At 42.0% G+C, this 15,052-nt stretch overlaps 2 pseudogenes; one reads left to right on the top strand and one right to left on the bottom strand.

The window, feature by feature from the left end:
* Positions 1 to 3,696, bottom strand: part of LOC103210553 — a 17,029-nt pseudogene extending 13,333 nt beyond the window's left edge.
* A 1,959-nt stretch (positions 3,697 to 5,655) lies between these two features.
* On the top strand, positions 5,656 to 9,545 carry LOC103210552 (annotated as a pseudogene).
* The last annotated feature ends 5,507 nt before the right edge of the window (positions 9,546 to 15,052 follow it).

The raw sequence follows: 15,052 nt of genomic DNA, 5'->3' as shown, positions 1-15,052 counted from the left end.
AAAAAAAAAAAAAAAACTTTATGGAAACAGACTGTCACTCTCTCCAAGGCTCAGTGTTGTCACCAATGAAATAGGACTAACAGTAGTAGCTACTTCAGAGAGCAGCTCTTCATAGAGGAAAATTGGATAATGCTTATAAAATACATATCAAAGTGTATAGTATGCCCTATGTTAAGAGTTGGTATAATTTTCTTCTAATTTGCAGCTCTTTCCAACTATGTTGCTATATTTCTCATCTTTCATTTAAAATATCTACTTAAGATCATTCCCACCAACATTATTTTTGGAAAGGAGCTCATCTACACTATCAGTTACTAGAGATATAGAGATGTTTTAGACAAAGTCCCATTCATAGAGTGGAAAGAAGGTAAAGGTTCTATTCTTGGTCTGGTCTACTCCAGCCAATCTTAAGTCTGAGAAGAAAGAGATGGGATATGGTGATGAGCTATTGAATTTACTCTTGCTAATAGGTTAGTAAAGAGGACGTGGAATGAGGGATATCATTGCTGATGGCAGATGGATCTTAGCTGAAAGCAAAGAATACCAGAAAGATGTTTACTTATGTTTTACTGACTATGTAAAGGCATTTGAATGTGTGGATCATAATAAATTGTGGGTAACATTGAGAAGAATGGGCATTCCAGAACACTTGCTTGTACTCATGAGGAACCTGTACATAGATCAGAACGCTGTCATTTGACCAGAACAAGGGGACACTGCATGGATAAAATCAAGAAGGGAGTGTGTCAAGGTTGTATCCTTTCACCCTACTTATTCAATTTGTATGCTAAGCAAATAATCCGAGAAGCTGGACTATATGAAGAAGAACATGGCGTCAGGACTGGAGGAAGATTCATTAACAACCTGCGATATGCAGATGACACAGCTTTGCTTGCTGAAAGTGAGGATGACTTGAAGCACTTACTGATGAATATTAAAGACTACAGTCTGCAATATAAATTACACTTCAATATAAAGAAAACAAAAATCCTCATAACTGGTCCAAAAAACAGCTTCACAGTAGATGGAGAAAAGATTGAAGTTGTCAAGGATTTCATATTACTTGGCTCTACAATCAACACTAATGGAAGCAGCAGTCAAGACAACATATTGCATTGGGCAAAGGACCTCTTCCAAGTGTTGAAGAGCAAAGATGTCTCCTTGAAGACTAAGGTGCACCTAACCCAAGCCATGGTATTTTCAATTGCCTCTTATGCATGTGAGGGCTGGACAATGAATAAGAAGACTGAAGTAGAGTTGATGCTTTTGAGTTGTGGTGCTAAGAGTACCATGGTCTGCTGAAAGGACTAATAATCTGTCCTGGAGGAAGTGCAGCCAGAATGTTCCTTGGAAGTGAGAATGGCCAGACTTCATCTCACCTGCTTTGGTCATGTTGTCAGAAGAACCATTCCCTGGAGAGGGATATCATGCTTGGCAAAGTGGAGGGTCAGTGAAGAAGGGGAAGGCCCTCAGCAAGAGGTATAGACACAGTGGCTGCAGCAATGGGCTCAAGTATAGCAAAGATCATGAGGCTGGCACAGGACCAGGCAGTGTTTCATTCTGCTGTGCATTGGGTTGCTATGAGTCAGAGACAACTCGATGGCACCTAACAACAACAATAGGTTAGCAAGGTCCCTATGTGGCACAAAGTATGCTCGACTACTAACCTAATGGCCGGTGGTTCAACCCCACCTATGGTAGTGAAGGTTATGTGTCAGCTTGACTGGGTCTAGTTTTGAGTGGCCAGGCAGCTGGATGTAGTTATTCCTTGTGATGAGACTGGTAATCACCTCCATTGTGGAATCTGCTGTGAGCGGCTGAGTAGCTGCCTTAGGGATGTGGTCTGCTTCCAGTATATAAGAAGCAGCTTTGAGAAAGGTCTCAGAGCTTTTTGGCATGCTTGGATTCTGTGTTTAGCAAAGTCTTCATTCAGCAGTCTGCCATATTGCCTGCCAATCTTGGGACTGTTTCTGGACTTGAGCTAGTGGCCTGCTATTTTGCTTAAGAGCTTGGAACTGTGCCATTTTACTTGTTGACCGTGGATTTGTCAGCTTCAGAAGCCAGCAGCTGCCTGAGTTAAGAGAAGCCTCCAGCTCCAGTGGGCCAGGAGCAAGAAGTAAAGCTGAAACCCAAGGTTGAGGGCCCTTCACCCAGCCCCTAGAACTGGCACTTTGTACTCAGGCTTCTAGCCTCCTAAACTGTTGGAGAATAAACTCCTGTTTCTTAAAACTATACATTTGTGTTATTTTCTGTTGGAGCAACACTAGAGAACCCAAACACCATACAACAGTACTTCAGAAGATAAGGCAATGTGATTCTGTTAAGATTACAGCCAAGAAAACCTATGGGGCAGTTCTACTCTGTAACACATGGAGTTGCTGTAAGCGGGACTTGACTCAACAGCAACCACCAACAACAATAGGTTAATACTTACAGGTTTTCTCTGATAAGGACCATAATTATTTAATCCTTTAAACTGCACAGCTTCTTAAAACAATTTTGAAGAAATAATGCCAAAGGTATGAAATTTAGGCATAGTGATAGACCAATGAAAAATATTTTTTGTCAGTAAAAATAATTTATGTTCCACAGAACCCACTTTGTGACATTTGAGATAGTATGTTGCCTACAGGAAAAGCATTACAGGTCTCAATCTACTCAAGCATTCCATCTATAAAATGAGGATGGTTTCTCACCTCTCAACAACACATGGGAAATCAAAAATATCAAATCTATTTGATGGAATTATATGAAGTGAAAAGTGTTATATGATTGCTAATACGTATGAAACTTGTGAACTCTAGTCTGAAAGAAATATCTCTTTAAATTTTTCTTTAAATTCTCTCAGTGACTCCAGATCTCTGTGGTACTCTCAGGGCTGGGGGCTCTGCTACTCCCTTGTCAAATCTAATATCTGAAATCACTGGGACTCAAGTCCTGCCTCCCTGGACACACCACGACCATCACTTATGGAGTCTTGCACAATCTCCAGGGTGCTACTGTGGACCATGGTCCAGGCCCACCTATGCCCAGAAATTGTTGACCTTTGCCTTCTTACTAGTCTCTAGGGATCTCCCCAATCCTTGACCTTGAAGGTGTCTTCTTCCACTTAGTGTTCTTATCGCCCATCTCTTTTTCAAAATTCTTTCTTCCATAAGCTTAAGGGTAATGTGGAAGGAACAATGTTTCTTGGGAGTAAATTTAGCTAGATCTCAATCTCTCTCAGTTTAGGACAAAGTTGTAAAATGTTCCTTTAAAAATTCTTTTTAATTTTTTTATATTCAATTTTATACTTCATTTTATTTTTATTAGACAATAAATAAATGTAAATATTTGACAACTTAAGAAAAAGAAAGAAAATCAGAAAAAGAAAGAACAGACTATGTAGTGTGCCAGATACATGGAATTTCTCTACAATCAGTTCCTCCCTTCTCAACGCATAGTAACATTTTAGGGTTTGATCTCCCTGACTTCTAATCAGGAAAGATGACTTTTTAAATTGTATTCAACATGGATGTCACTGTCTCAGAGAAGTCACTTGGTGGAAGCTAAGTATCATGGCCCCAGGAATCAAGGAAACCAGATTTTCCCTTCTATTAACCTAGCTATTCAAGTGGCCTATAAGTGTCACACATTTTTACCTCCATATGGGATAGTAATAACCTGAACAAATACTATTCTTACTGAGGTAAGCATGTTGCTCTCTTCATTAGCTCCTTGAGTGTCTCTTTGATCTCCTTATTCCTCAGACTACAGATCAAAGGGTCCAACATGGGGATGATAATGACATAGAACACTGATTGCACCTTGTCCTGTTTTGTGGAGTGACTAGAGCTGGGACACACATACACAGTGAGGCATGTGCCAGAGAAGAGTGTCACATGTGCCAGTCTACTTCCTGAAAAATGCCAAAAGGGTATTGAAAGCCTTGGCATTAACTTTGTGACAGGACAATTTCAGGATGGAAGCTTCAATAAAACTGTAGGATAGGAGCGTAACATGCCAAGAACCAAGCCCAACAAAAGTAGCCGTCAGAAGAATAATCACTGACTAACAGGGGGACTGGAGCAAGGGAAGTCACAGAAGAAATGCTGAGTGATGTTTGGCCAACAGAAGCAGAGATGAAAGCAAGAGATTGTTTGAACTCTGCTCCTAAGGCAACCAGTCATTCATCTTCACACAGAGACCATAATGGCGGAGTGCTGACCAATGGCTATAGGCTGTGGTGGCCAAGAGGCAGCATTCAGCCAGATCTATCCAGGGCACGCATGTACACACACACACACACACACACACAACTAAGTAGCACAGGAAATGAACAAAACAGTTTCTCGTCTTTTCAGAAGTTCAATTGCGTCTTTGGGCTGATGGACGATGGATAACAGGTATCTATAAAGGACAGGAAACTGAGACAAAGGACAGGGGTGTGTGCAGGTGGGAGTCTATCCTGATCAGGAGGATGAGACCCAGGTTCCAGAGGAGTCACAAGCGATTCTTAGGAATATGGGAGATAGGAAGAGCTGCAGCTTCTTTTCATCCGAGAGCCCAGAAGAACAAACACAGGTACAGAGGAGTGGTTTCCATCCCACGGACCTGCTTGATGCTTCTGCTGAAGAAAAGATGGGAAAAGGAAATGGCTTTATTCCCCCCAAAAAAGAAGGGGGACCACTCATCTAAAAAAAACACTCATCTAGTTTCTTTTTTTTAGTCAAGCAGCTGGCTGATTGTAAAAATTTAAACCATTGATGTGAGTTAATCTGTGCCTTCCATGTGCAATCACCAAGTTTAGCTGAAAAAATCCTCTTGGGTATACATCATTATACTGTTTTGGGAAACAAAAGAGAGTAAATGGGCATCATTAGCTCACTATCTCCAAAAATATCTTAAAGTCAGGTTTACCCATGCCAGATTTTGCAAATATGTGAGAATTTGGAGACAGGCCAAATTAGGAAACTCCCTCCATTTCTCTGTAGCAGGAAAGAGAGACCGCTTGAGCATGCGTGCGGTAGTAATCAGCTGCTTGAGGGAGCTCCCGCTAGGTACACAAGAGGAGGCCGGGGCAGGTGCTCTGTAAAATCCCCTTGAGAACTAACACCCAATCAATCTACAAGCAGGGAGTGTGGGGGGTTTTGTAACAGCCCTTCTCCTGTAGGAGACCTGCAGAGATTTACGAATAATGTAGCAGGGTAGTGGAAAGAGTCACTCACCAAGAAACAACAGCTTGGAAATAGACGTGACTTCACCAAATTGATCACTTTAGGGAAGTTGAGAAGTGAACACGACAAGGTTGGAAGAGTCATGAGGCTCCCTTTGTCTTGTAGGTGCAGATAGTCCTCTCCTCAGATCACAGCCTCTTCAAATCTGCATCATAGATGTCAAGGACAGATACCACTGATCTCTGTGCCGGGTTCCGCCCAGGGAGCGCGCCTCCTTCGTGTTTTCCACCAGCAGGAGTCGCTCTTTGAACGTGGTGCCTTTAGTTTCTTGGTCTGACACAGTGGCTACGCCTTACCCAGCATCACTGTGGTGACACGGCAACCTTGTCCAGCTTCCTCCCCGGGTCTGCTTCCTAAATAATGCCAAAAACGCCCGGCTAGGACCTCAGCGCAGGAAGCATCGCTGCCACCACCTGAGTCTCTCCTGCTCACAGCGGGGATGCGGGGATGCGGGGATGCGGCCTGGTGCGAGGCCAGGCTCGGGCCCTTGGCTGGCTTCCAGATGCTGCCGAAGGAGGAGAAACCCCACGGAGGGTTGTGGAGGCCAGTGGCGCCTGCAGTCGCTGCCAGTTCTTGTGACTTTTCACCAGGTGTTGCAGGGTTACCTCTGGTGGCTTTACTGGCTTTACAACCACCCATTTGATGGAACATTCATCCGTGACAAAGCGAAATTGATCTGCATTCATGTATAGTGTTTATTCCCAACCCAGTAAGGGGCTGGGTTAACAAACCGCCAAGGCCGGGGTGAGGGGCTGTACTCACTGCCATGGAGTCGACTCACAGTGACCCCTCCTTGGGTTTCCGAGGCGGTATCTCTAGGAAAGTAGATTGCCAAATCTTTCTCCTAAGGAGTGCCTTGTGGGTTTGAACCACCAGCCTTCTGGTTAGCAGTCAAATGCCTTAGGCGCTAGGCCACCAGAGTTCCCAGCAAGCTAGCCCTTTTTGCTGTCTAAAGCCACAGACAGGTTGAAAAGCAAAGGAAACCGAGAAGAGAAGTCAGTTTTACTTCATTGCAAAGCCTGAAATACTCAAAGCAATGCAACATGGAGAAGAAGCCTTAATAAAGACAAAAGGCTTGAACTGTCAGTGTGTGGTGAGCCCTCAGAGCCAGGAGAGGAAGAAGGCTGGAGGGAGGGGCAATCTATGCATTAGATAAGCTTGAAGAAGATAATGAAATTGAGAGTGAGGAGGATGTACCGCCTAAGATACAAGCATCTAGGCACAGTGCAAATCAAAACCAAACTCACTGCCATTGAGTAGGATCTGACTCATATAGTGACTCCTCCTTGGGTTTCCAAAGTGGTATTTCTAAAATTGCCCTATCTTCCTTCTAAGGAGTGGCTGGTGGGTTTGAACTGCCAGGCTTTAAAAAAAAAAAAAAAAAAAAAAAACGCCATATAGTCATATCAGACTCCGAGAGTAACATGGGTGGTTCTGATGTGGAATTCAAGCCACCTCTTAAGGAGGAAAGAAGCAGCAATGAAATGAGTGGTGGAGTGGGGGATAGCGAGAGTGAAGGCTCACCGTCCTGTCAGAGCCGCTCCAAAGCAGAAGAGAATGGTGACTGGAAATGGCTCTTAAAAGCAACAATTTAGAGAAGAAAAGAAATGTCCTCGGCCACTAAAGGAGCAACAGGCATTTCATCAGAAACTGCAAGCACTTTCTCTGCCCTCCGAGTTCTGGATCTCAAGCACACATTAATGGAAGAGGTGATGACAGTAGTCGTCCCACTAGCAGGTATCATGAGACTTTGAAATGGTTCACAGGGGAAAGAGAAGAGATGAATGCAGTAGGTGGCCTAACACCTTGATTTTGATGCATCCACACTTTACGTGCCTGAGGATGTCCTTAGTTCCTGTACTTCTGGGATGAGGAAGTGGTGGCAGAAGTTTGAGTTTGTCATCTTTTATAAGGTGGGGACATTTTATGAGTTCTATCACATGGATGCTGTCATTGCAGTCAGTGAACTAGGACTGTTATTCCTGAAAGGCAATCGGGCCATTCTGGTTTCTCTGAGATTGTATTTGGTAGATATTTAGATTCCCTGGTATAGAAAGGATATAAATAGCAACCACAAAAAAACTCACTGCCATTCAGTCAAGTCCAACTCACAGCAACCCCCACTGGGTTTCCAAGGCTGTAAAGCTTCATGGAAGCAAACTGCCTCATCTTTCTTCCACAGAGCAGCCAGTGGGTTCACACCATTGACCTCCTGGTTAGTGGCCAAATACTTTAACCACTGCACCACCAGAGCTCCTTAAAGTAGCACAAGTGAGACAAATTGAGACCCTCGAAATGATGGTGGCACAATGCTGAAAGATGGCACATATGTCTCAGCCTGATAGAGTGGTGAGGAGGCCATCTGTAGGATCAGTACCAAACACACAGAGACCTACAGTGTGCTAGAAGGTGACCCCTTTGAGAACGACAGCATGTGTCTTCTTAGCCTCAATAAAAAGAGGAAGATTCTTCTGGTCCCATGTGTGCATGGCGTGTGCTTGGTCAGTACCTCACTGGGAAGGTTTTACACAGATCAGTTTTCAGATGATCGCCATTGTTCCAGGTTTAGGACACTAGTGACACACCATCATCTGGTACAAGTCTTGTTTGAGAAAGGAAATCTCTCACCGGAAACTAAGATGATTCTGAAGAATTCATTATCCTCTTCTCTTCAGGAAGGTCTAATACTAGGATCCCAGTTTTGAGATGCAACCAAAATTTTGAGAACTCACCTTGAAAAAGGATATTTTATGGAAAAACTCAATGAGGACATTGGTGTGATGCTACCCCAAATGCTTAAAGATATGAGCTCAGAGCCTGATTCCATTGGATTGACACCAGAAGAGAAGACTGAATTGGCCCTATCTTCTCTGGGTGGTTGAGTTTTCAACCTTAAAAAATGCCTTATAAACCAGGAGGCTTTATCAGTGGCTAATTTTGAAGAATATTCCCTTAGATTCTGACATGGTCAACACCACAAGGCCTGGTGCTATCTTTGCAAAAGCCAATCAGTGAATGGTGCTAGATACAATGGCATTAAACAACTTGGGGATTTTTCTGAATGGGACAAATTGTTCTTCTGGAGGGACCCTGCTAAAGAGGACTGACACTCGCCACACTCCATTTGTTAAGCAGCCCCTAAAGCAGTGGCTTTGTGCCACTCTATAGCCCCCTTCCTATCAGTCATCCACTAGATGCCATAGTAGACCTGGTGGTTGTGCCTGGCAAAATCTCTGAGATTGCAGACCTTCAAAAGAAGCTTCCTGACTTTGAGAGGTTGCTGGGTAAAATACATAATGTTGGGTGTTCCCAGAAGAGCGAGAACCACCCAGCTAGCAGGGCTATGATGTATGAAGACATTACATATATCAAAATATTTTCTTTCTGCTCTGGAAGGGTTGAAAGTAATGTGTTAAATTATGGAGATAATGGAGGAAGTTGTTGATGACTTTAATTCTAAACTCCTTAAGGAGGTCATTACTCTCCAGGCAAAAAATTCTAATGCTTTATTTTCCTGATTTGATAGATAGAACTAAACTGATGGGATACAGCCTTTTTCCATGAAAAGGCTGATAAGACTGGATGTATTCTCCCAAAGCAGGCTTTGACTCAGATGATCACCAAGCTTTTGGTGACATAAAAGAAAATGAACAGAGCATCCTGGACAACTTAGAGAAAAAGCACAATCAAATTGGCTGCTGGACCATAGTCTTCTGGGGGATTGGTAAGAATTGATATCAGCTGGAAATTCCAGAGAGTTTCACCACCCATAATTAGCCAGAAGAATGTGAATTGAAATCTATCAAGAAGAGTTGTAAATGATACTGACCAAAACTATTGAGAAGAAGTTGGCTAATCTGATAAATGCTGAAGAATGGACAGATGTGTCATTGAAGTACTGCAGGTGGTGACTATTCTATAACTTTGGTAAAAGATAAAAAATTATAAAGACTGTCAGTCTGCTATAGAGTTTATTGCAGTGTTGCATGTCTTGTTGTGTCTGGGTAACTATAGTCAAGGGGGTGACGGTTGTATGTGTCATCCAGTCATGCTGTTATCAGAAGATGAGTTTTAAGTTCTTAAAACTTAAATGATTACTTTATCCTTGGATTATGAAGACCTTTTTTTAGAGAAGACTTTATTCCTAATAACATCCTAATAGGCTATGAGAAGAAAAATGACAAAGGTTATTGCATGCTTGTTACTGGACCAAATATGTCTACGAAGTGCAAATATTTATCAACATTAGCAATGAAAGCATCATCTGTCCCTCCAACCATTTCTCAGTCACCTGGTTCCAAAAATGGAAAAAAAAAGAAAAAAAGATAAAAGATAAAATCCCCATGAAAGCTAAAGAACATGCCTAAGGAATTAAAATCAAAATCATTTCTTAAGATCAGATAAGCTATTGCTTCTTGGTGAGTAGGATTTATAAGGACTCTAGGGGATTAACTGCCAAAGAAAGTCAAGAGGTTTGCTGTTATAGAGAAAGGAAGAATGATAGCAGACAAACAATGCATTTTCCATCCCTGACTTAGGAGTTCTCTCTCTACAAGGAGATTGAGTGAAGGTAGAGTCTTGTGAACAATGAGCAGAAGATCATATTCATCCTTATGACCATCACCAATAACCATGACATGCACACACACACACAAAAAAAAAAATTATTGAGTATCTACAATACATATTGATCTTTCTGTGATCTTAAAGAGCTGTATAGCTTCTTCTAATGACCATACTTTCAATAAGATAAATTCGGGTCCATATGCTATCTACTAAACACCAACTATATTTTGAAAATTATCTCCCTCTTATTTTTCCAATTATATATTTCTGTCTGTAACCTCAGTTAGAAGGATGTTGGATTTTCTTAACTTATCCTCCATATCTCTGAAACATCCATGTCTTTGTATATCTCTACTGTGTTCACATTAATTTTTATAAGTCAATCCTCCAGTTCATTCATTCTATCTAAATTTGTGGTAATTGGCTGTTTAGCACATCCATTGAGCTTTAAATTTCAATCATAATATTTATTTTCTCTTCAAAGGGGTCCGTTTTGTCTTTTTCCCAAATGTGTGTGGTGAATTGTCATAGGCTCTTGTTTCTTCATCAAACTTTCAGTAGCATCCTTCATTAAAACACAGTAAACATAGTACATACAGTAAACATGCAATGAAGATGCACTGATAATTACTGGTGACTGGAAAGTGAAAACTGGAAACAAAGCATAAGAATCCGTAGTTGAAAAATATGACCTTGGTGAAAAAAATGACACTGGAGATCGCAGGATAGAATTTTGCAAGACCAATGACTTATTCATTGGAATTACCTTTTTTCAACAACATGAAGTAAGCCTCGTCTTTTTTATGATTTTGAATTTTGTTCCATATTCTTGTCCTACTATAAATAGCATCTCCAATGTTGATTCCTTTCTGAGTGATTGACATTGGTAGCCAGTTTTTCTTGGCTGTAATTTTAATAGAAGCCAATTGCCAGAACTTGTTGTCCACAGTACTTCCAGTTGGGTTTGAACTGCCAACTGTTGGGAACCTTCGATGTTTCTAGTAAAATGAGCCCTGGTAGCACAATGGTTAAGTGCTTGACAGCTAATTGCAAAGTTGGTGGTTCGAATGTACTAATGGCTCCACAGGAGAAAAGACCTTGGCAATCTGCTTGTCTAAAGATTATACACAGCCTTGGAAACCCTATGAGCAGTCCTCATCTGTCCTACAGGGTCACTATGAGTCAGAATTGGCTCAATGACACACCACACAACAACATTGTTTCTAGTAGCTGAGATGAATTTACACAGAAATGCATACACTCCCTCTTAACTGGTCCCTGATTCAATGTGAATAAGGACCACATTGGAAAAAAAAAAAAAAAAAAAGCTGGAAGGGACATAGGATTGTCACTGTTATTAGGTGTCATGGAGTCAGCTCCAACTCCTAATGACTCCATGGACAACCAAGCAAAACACTGCCCAGTCCTGCACTATCCTCACATCACTGTTACATCTGAGTCCATTGTTGCAGCCACTGTGTCAGTCTACCTCCTTGAGCATCTTCTGCTTCTTACTACATGATTTTTTGCAAACATGATGTTCTTCACCATGAACTAGTCCCTACTGACAACACACCCAAAGTATGTGAGATAAAGTCTCCCCATCCTTTTAAGGACCATTCTGGCTGTGCTTCTTCAGAGACAGATTTGTTCATTTTTCTGGCAGTCTGTGGTATATTCAGTATTCTTTCTCAACATCATACTAGGGGAGTTGGTAGCTATCCATAAATGCAAACTATTTGTTTCTGAGAATAATAAAATTTAGCCTTTAATAAGTAAAAGGCCAAAGATAACACTGATTACTTTTGGTACGCAGGCAGAACATTTAACCTAAGATCTACTAAGGTCCAGCAGCAAGTCAAAAACTGGTTGTTTTTTTTTTTTTCAAAAGAAGAGTAGTTGTCTGCAGAGGATGGCATCTATATCAGTTATTGGCACATCAAGCACCACTGCATCTGCCAGGTATGTCCAAAGTGGCAAAGCACCTTGCATGGCAGCCTGGACCCATCAGAGTGCCTTTTCTGTTCTGAGTCACACTCAAAACTAGCAGCTATTTGCATCACTCCACAAATGGGCCAGAGTAGTACACTGAAATGAGGAATATGTTGCCTCCCAAATCCAAAAAGGTCTATTAGGTGTTGTGCCTCCATTCTAGTTGTAGGAGGAGCCAGATATGACCCCTTATCCTTTACCTTTGAAGGGATATCTGGATATGCCCCACACCACTGGAACTCTAGAACTTTCACTGAGTTAGAAGGGCCCTAAATTTTTGTTGAGCTTATTTTCCACCCTTTGGCACAAACATGTATTACCAATAAGTCTAGAACAGTTGCTCCTTCTTGCTCACCAGGTCCAATCAGCACGATGTCATTAATGTAACTAACCAATGTGGTATCAAGTGGAAGAAAAGGCTATTAAGTTCCCTGTAGACTAAATTATGACATAGGGCTGGAGGGTTGATATGCCCCTGAGGGAAGAAAGTAAAGTGTGTTACTGGCCTTGACAACTAAAAGCTTTTGGTGGTCTTTACTAACAGTAATCAAGGAAAAAAAAAGCATTTATCAAGTCAATAGCTGCATACCAAGTATCAGGAAATGTATTAATTTGCTCAAGCAATGAAATCACATCTAGAACAGCAGCTGCAATTGGAATCACCATCTGGTTAAGTTTATAATAATCTCCCCTCATTCTCTAAGATCCATCTATTTTCTGCAGAGCTGAATTAAGATGTGGTGGGAATCACCACCCTGCATCCTTCAAATTCTCAATGGTGATACTGATCTGTGTAATCCCTCAAGGAATAGTAATCCTTTGGCTTGCTATTTTCCTAAGTATAGGCTGTTCTAGGTTCTTCCACTTGGCTTTTCTTACCATGTAGCCATCACTCCAGGGAATATATGTGGGAATGGATCCTAAGGGTATGGGATAATGATAGAAGGAACATAAACTTGGATCAGTCTGAATTTATAGTTAAGAAAACCAAACTCACTGCTCTCATGTCAAATCTGATTCACAGCGACCCCTCCTTGGGTTTCTGAGGCAGTATCTCTGTAGGTTAGATTGCCCAGTCTTCCTTCCGAGGAGTGGCTGGTGGGTTTGAACCACCAGCCTTCTGGTTAGAAGTCAAATGCTTTAAGTACTATGCCATCAGAGCTCTCAAATTTCTAGTTATGGGCCCACTAAGCAGAGATTCTACAGTCCTGGAATGTGGATTCCAGGAAACCAATGTGAGGATTCGGCCAGGTACTGAGTAAGTCTATTCGATTATGAATTCTAGAACTCAGAAAATCACTACAGGATAAGTTTGAGGGCCCAATGGACCCATTGAAAGATGGACTTGAGCTAAGACTCCATTGATAACCTAAACTTCATAATCCCCCAAAAGTCTAATTACATCCTTTTCCCCAATGAAGAGTTACCCTGGCAAAAGGCTATAGGGCCTTTGAGGAAGGCTGGGGAAAAATTAACAGTATAAATTTAGGGCAATATAGCAAGGTCCTTCCTCTTAGAAAACCTGACCACTTCTTCATTCAAGGAATTTGGGTCTGTAAACTGACTCAAGTCAGGGAATTGCTTGAGAGGCCATGACTCATTTTTGGTGATTTCAGTTGGAATTCTGTTCACTTGGCCTACAACTCTTTCATTTATGCAGATAAAGTAAATACATCTACTCTGGTTACCTAGTGCCGCTCTGACAAGAAATATACCACAAATGGGATGGCCTTAACAAACAGGAATTTATTCTCTTACAGTTTGGAGGCTTTAAGTCCAAGTTCAAAGTGCCAGGCTCAAGGGGCTGGGTGAAAGCCCCTCAACCTTGGGGTCCAGCTCTGCCTCCTACTCCCAGCCCACTGGAGCTAGTGGTGTTTCTTCACTCAGACAGCTGCTGAGGCTGAGAAGCCCAAGGTTGAAAAGTAAAGAGGCACAGTCCCAATGTTACCAAACCATACAGCAGGCCATTAACTTAAGTCCAATGTTAAGTTCCAAGGTCAGCAGAGCATGGCAGGTTGCTGAATAAAATGACACAGCTACATGCAGGGTCCAAGCATTCCATAGGCTAGAGACCATTCCCAAAGCTGCTGTTTATACATGAGAAGCAGACCACATACCCAAAGCTCCTCAGCTGCTTGTGGTAGATCCCACCATGGCATTGATGGCCAGTCTCATCATGGGGAATAATTACCACCAGCTGTCCAGCCACTCAATCAGGCCCAGCCAAGTTGACACACAAACATAGCCACCACAATATCATAGATTTTTTATTGTATCCCTAAGGGCATGATGACCAATTAGGCAACACCATAAGTCTATGAACTTCACACTGTTCTGATTATTGCTTCATTATGGTAACCACATGCACCTTTTCTTTGGTGATTAAGTGCCGCTACTTGGCCACTGCTACCCCAGGATCCAATCACCGTCATTGCACTTAGTTTTCCCAATTCAGTGGCAACAGTTCTCACTGCAACATCTGACCTACAGAGAGAAGTGATCGCGGTGTTCTTTAAGGATGTTGGTGCTCCCCAAACAAATTTATTTCTCCTAGTCATGAGGAAAGATGTGCCTGCTGGTCACTCCTGGGGTTTGTTGATGAATCTGACATGATAAATCTACTCTAATATTCCAATTTCTCCAAGCCTTTGAATACCTTCTTCTACGGAATACCAACCAGTTCTGGAATTTTAATTTAATTTACTCTAGGCAATCTTTGGTCTACGTTTCAGTCAACAAAGCAGCAAATCCCTTAGATCCCTTCTAAACCCCTCATGCTGAAACACTGACTGTAGAATCTATGTGGGCCCAGAACTATAAATTCTGGAGCTCTAGTGGCGTAGCACCTAAAGCATTTGACTGCTAACCAGAAGGCTGGAGGTTCAAACCCACCAGCCACTCCTCAGAAGGAACACTGGGCAATCTACCCTACAGAGATACTGCCCAAGGAGGGGTCATTATGAGTCAGAGTTGACTCGACAGCAGTGAGTTTGGTTTCTTTAACTATAAATTCAGACTGATCCAAATTTATGTTCTTTCCATCATTATCCCATACCCTTAGTATCCATTCCCACATATATCCCTGGATTTCTTTCTGTATAAATTTGAAAAATTGATCAGTTCTTTTGAAATGTAGCACACCTCCTCATGGGTCACATTTTCTATCTCACCTTTCAGGGCCTACTGGAACCTGAGTCTAGTTATAGGTCTAGATGCGAAGACAGGTGGTGAGAGCGGGTCCTAGAGACAATGAACAATGCATTTCAAGGCTTCTGCCT

This window comes from Orycteropus afer, unplaced genomic scaffold (assembly GCF_000298275.1).
Source record: "Orycteropus afer afer isolate SDZICR_OR568_19922 unplaced genomic scaffold, OryAfe1.0 scaffold00622, whole genome shotgun sequence".
Taxonomy (NCBI): Eukaryota; Metazoa; Chordata; class Mammalia; order Tubulidentata; family Orycteropodidae; genus Orycteropus; species Orycteropus afer.
Note: the sequence above shows the minus strand (reverse complement) of the source record. Positions and strands in the feature narration are given on the sequence as shown.